Source organism: Salvelinus fontinalis, chromosome 42 (genome assembly GCF_029448725.1).
Source record: "Salvelinus fontinalis isolate EN_2023a chromosome 42, ASM2944872v1, whole genome shotgun sequence".
Taxonomy (NCBI): Eukaryota; Metazoa; Chordata; class Actinopteri; order Salmoniformes; family Salmonidae; genus Salvelinus; species Salvelinus fontinalis.
In genome coordinates this window covers 25,947,647-25,952,361 of record NC_074706.1, presented here as the reverse complement: position 1 = coordinate 25,952,361, position 4,715 = coordinate 25,947,647, and the positions used below count along the sequence as shown (strand labels likewise).

General features: G+C 41.2%; 1 non-coding gene across 1 annotated transcript; it reads left to right on the top strand.

The window, feature by feature from the left end:
* Window positions 1-2,638: 2,638 nt before the first annotated feature.
* Window positions 2,639-2,710, top strand: trnae-cuc (transfer RNA glutamic acid (anticodon CUC)). Its single transcript has one exon. It is a non-coding gene; the product is annotated as a tRNA-Glu (tRNA).
* Window positions 2,711-4,715: the final 2,005 nt, after the last annotated feature.

Here is a 4,715-nt window from a genome sequence, read left to right as displayed (position 1 = left end):
AAGCAAAGAGGCACTGAGTTTGAAGGCAGGCCATGAAATACATCTACAGGTACACCTCCAATTGACTCAAATTATGTTTATTAGCCTATCAGAAGATTCTAAAGCCAGGACATCATTTTTGGTCATTGTCCAAGTTGTTTAAAGGCACAGCCAACCTAGTGTTTGTAAACTTCTGACCCACTGGATTTGTGATACACTGAATTATAAGTGAAATAATCTGTCTGTAAACAAATTTTGGAAAAATTACTTGTGTCATGCACAAAGTAGATGTCCTAACCGACATGCCAAAACTATAGTTTGATAACAAGAAATGTGTGGAATGGTTGACAAACGAGTTTTAATGACTCCAACCTAAGTGTATGTAAACATCAGACTTCAACTGTATGTACCATTTCAAATTGTGAAACAATTTGAATTGGAGTATCCTTCCCTGGTTGTCTCACCGCTGCGGCCCGGGTTCGATTCCCGGTCAGGGAATATCTGTACCACTTCAAATTACAAAATGATTTGCCCTGCAGTGTCCTTCTGAGGACTACATTTTATTTCTGAGGTCTTGGCTGATTTCTTTTGAAAATCCCATGATCTCAAGCAAAGAGGCACTGAGTTTGAAGGCAGGCCATGAAATACATCTACAGGTACACCTCCAATTGACTCAAATTATGTCAATTAGCCTATCAGAAGATTCTAAAGCCAGGACATCATTTTTGGTCATTGTCCAAGTTGTTTAAAGGCACAGCCAACCTAGTGTTTGTAAACTTCTGACCCACTGGATTTGTGATACACTGAATTATAAGTGAAATAATCTGTCTGTAAACAAATTTTGGAAAAATTACTTGTGTCATGCACAAAGTAGATGTCCTAACCGACTTGCCAAAAATATAGTTTGATAACAAGAAATGTGTGGAATGGTTGACAAACGAGTTTTAATGACTCCAACCTAAGTGTATGTAAACTTCAGACTTCAACTGTATGTACCATTTCAAATTGTGAAACAATTTGACTTGCGGGATCCTTCCCAGGTTGTCTAGTGTTTAGGATTCGGTGCTCTCACCGCCGCGGCCCGGGTTCGATTCCCGGTCAGGGAATATCTGTACCACTTCAAATTACAAAATTATTTGCCCTGCAGTGTCCTTCTGAGGACTACATTTTATTTCTGAGGTCTTGGCTGATTTCTTTTGAAAATCCCATGATCTCAAGCAAAGAGGCACTGAGTTTGAAGGCAGGCCATGAAATACATCTACAGGTACACCTCCAATTGACTCAAATTATGTCAATTAGCCTATCAGAAGATTCTAAAGCCAGGACATCATTTTTGGTCATTGTCCAAGTTGTTTAAAGGCACAGCCAACCTAGTGTTTGTAAACTTCTGACCCACTGGATTTGTGATACACTGAATTATAAGTGAAATAATCTGTCTGTAAACAAATTTTGGAAAAATTACTTGTGTCATGCACAAAGTAGATGTCCTAACCGACTTGCCAAAACTATAGTTTGTTAACAAGAAATGTGTGGAATGGTTGACAAACAAGTTTTAATGACTCCAACATAAGTGTATGTAAACTTCAGACTTCAACTGTATGTACCATTTCAAATTGTGAAACAATTTGACTTGCGGCATCCTTCCCTGGTTGTCTAGTGGTTAGGATTCGGCGCTCTCACCGCTGTGGCCCGGGTTCGATTCCCGGTCAGGGAATATCTGTACCACTTCAAATTACAAAATTATTTGCCCTGCAGTGTCCTTCTGAGGACTACATTTTATTTCTGAGGTCTTGGCTGATTTCTTTTGAAAATCCCATGATCTCAAGCAAAGAAGCACTGAGTTTGAAGGCAGGCCATGAAATACATCTACAGGTACACCTCCAATTGACTCAAATTATGTCAATTAGACTATCAGAAGATTCTAAAGCCAGGACATCATTTTTGGTCATTGTCCAAGTTGTTTAAAGGCACAGCCAACCTAGTGTTTGTAAACTTCTGACCCACTGGATTTGTGATACACTGAATTATAAGTGAAATAATCTGTCTGTAAACAAATTTTGGAATAATTACTTGTGTCATGCACAAAGTAGATGTCCTAACTGACTTGCCAAAACTATAGTTTGTTAACAAGAAATGTGTGGAATGGTTGACAAACGAGTTTTAATGACTCCAACCTAAGTGTATGTAAACTTCAGACTTCAACTGTATGTACCATTTCAAATTATGAAACAATTTGAATTGCAGTATCCTTCCCTGGTTGTCTAGTGGTTAGGATTCGGCGCTCTCACCGCCGCGGCCCGGGTTTGATTCCCGGTCAGGGAATATCAGTACCACTTCAAGTTACAAAACGATTTGCCCTGCAGTGTCCTTCTGAGGTCTACATTTTATTTCTGAGGTCTTGGCTGATTTCTTTTGAAAATCCCATGATCTCAAGCAAAGAAGCACTGAGTTTGAAGGCAGGCCATGAAATACATCTACAGGTACACCTCCAATTGACTCAAATTATGTCAATTAGCCTATCAGAAGATTCTAAAGCCAGGACATCATTTTTGGTCATTGTCCAAGTTGTTTAAAGGCACAACCAAACTAGTGTTTGTAAACTTCTGACCCACTGTATGTACCATTTCAAATTGTGGACCAATTTGCACTGCAGTATCCTTCCCTGGTGGTCTAGTGGTTAGGATTCGGCGCTCTCACCGCCGCGGCCCGGGTTCGATTCCCGGTCAGGGAACTTCGCTTTTGCGACTTGTTTACTTGTGCAACCTGTCACAATGAATTTAGTAGGTTATTGCACATATGTACCACTTCAAATTACAAAACCATTTGCCCTGCAGTGTCCTTCCCTGTTGTTCTAGTTGTGCACCAGTCTCTCCTGCAGCAAAGCACCCCCACAACATGATGCTGCCACCCCTGTGCTTCACGGTTGGGATGGTGTTCTTCGGCTTGTAAGACACCCCCTTTCTCCTCCAAACACAACAATGGTCAATATGGCCAAACACTTCTATTTTTGTTTCATCAGACCAGAGGACATTTCTCCAAAAAGTAGGATCTTTGTCCCCAAACTGTAGTCTGGCATTTTCAGGTTATGTCGATATAGGACTCGTTTCACTGTAGATACTTCTGTATCTGTTTCCTCCAGCATCTTCACAAGGTCCTTTGCTGTTGTTTTGCATACTATTGCTTGTACAGAGGAACGTGGTACCTTCAGGCGTTTGGAAATTGCTCCAAAGGATGAACCAGACTTGTGGACGTCTACATTTTATTTCTGAGGTCTTGGCTGATTTCTTTTGAAAATCCCATGATCTCAAGCAAAGAGGCACTGAGTTTGAAGGCAGGCCATGAAAAACATCTACAGGTACACCTCCAATTGACTCAAATTATGTCAATTAGCCTATCAGAAGATTCTAAAGCCAGGACATCATTTTTGGTCATTGTCCAAGTTGTTTAAAGGCACAGCCAACCTAGTGTTTGTAAACTTCTGACCCACTGGATTTGTGATACACTGAATTATAAGTGAAATAATCTGTCTGTAAACAAATTTTGGAAAAATTACTTGTGTCATGCACAAAGTAGATGTCCTAACCGACTTGCCAAAACTATAGTTTGTTAACAAGAAATGTGTGGAATGGTTGACAAACGAGTTTTAATGACTCCAACCTAAGTGTATGTAAACTTCAGACTTCAACTGTATGTACCATTTCAAATTATGAAACAATTTGAATTGCAGTATCCTTCCCTGGTTGTCTAGTGGTTAGGATTCGGCGCTCTCACCGCCGCGGCCCGGGTTTGATTCCCGGTCAGGGAATATCAGTACCACTTCAAGTTACAAAACGATTTGCCCTGCAGTGTCTTTCTGAGGTCTACATTTTATTTCTGAGGTCTTGGCTGATTTCTTTTGAAAATCCCATGATCTCAAGCAAAGAGGCACTGAGTTTGAAGGCAGGCCATGAAATACATCTACAGGTACACCTCCAATTGACTCAAATTATGTCAATTAGCCTATCAGAAGATTCTAAAGCCAGGACATCATTTTTGGTCATTGTCCAAGTTGTTTAAAGGCACAGCCAACCTAGTGTTTGTAAACTTCTGACCCACTGTATGTACCATTTCAAATTGTGGACCAATTTGCACTGCAGTATCCTTCCCTGGTCGTTTAGTGATTAGGATTCGGCGCTCTCACCGCCGCGGCCCGGGTTCGATTCCCGGTCAGGGAACTTCTCTTTTGCGACTTGTTTACTTGTGCAACCTGTCACAATGAATTTAGTAGGTTATTGCACATACGTACCACTTCAAATTACAAAACCATTTGCCCTGCAGTGTCCTTCCCTGTTGTTCTAGTTGTGCACCAGTCTCTCCTGCAGCAAAGCACCCCCACAACATGATGCTGCCACCCCCGTGCTTCACGGTTGGGATGGTGTTCTTCGGCTTGTAAGACACCCCCTTTCTCCTCCAAACACAGCAATGGTCAATATGGCCAAACACTTCTATTTTTGTTTCATCAGACCAGAGGACATTTCTCCAAAAAGTAGGATCTTTGTCCCCAAACTGTAGTCTGGCATTTTCAGGTTATGTCGATATAGGACTCGTTTCACTGTAGATACTTCTGTATCTGCTTCCTCCAGCATCTTCACAAGGTCCTTTGCTGTTGTTTTGCATACTATTGCTTGTACAGAGGAACGTGGTACCTTCAGGCGTTTGGAAATTGCTCCCAAGGATGAACCAGACATATGGACGTC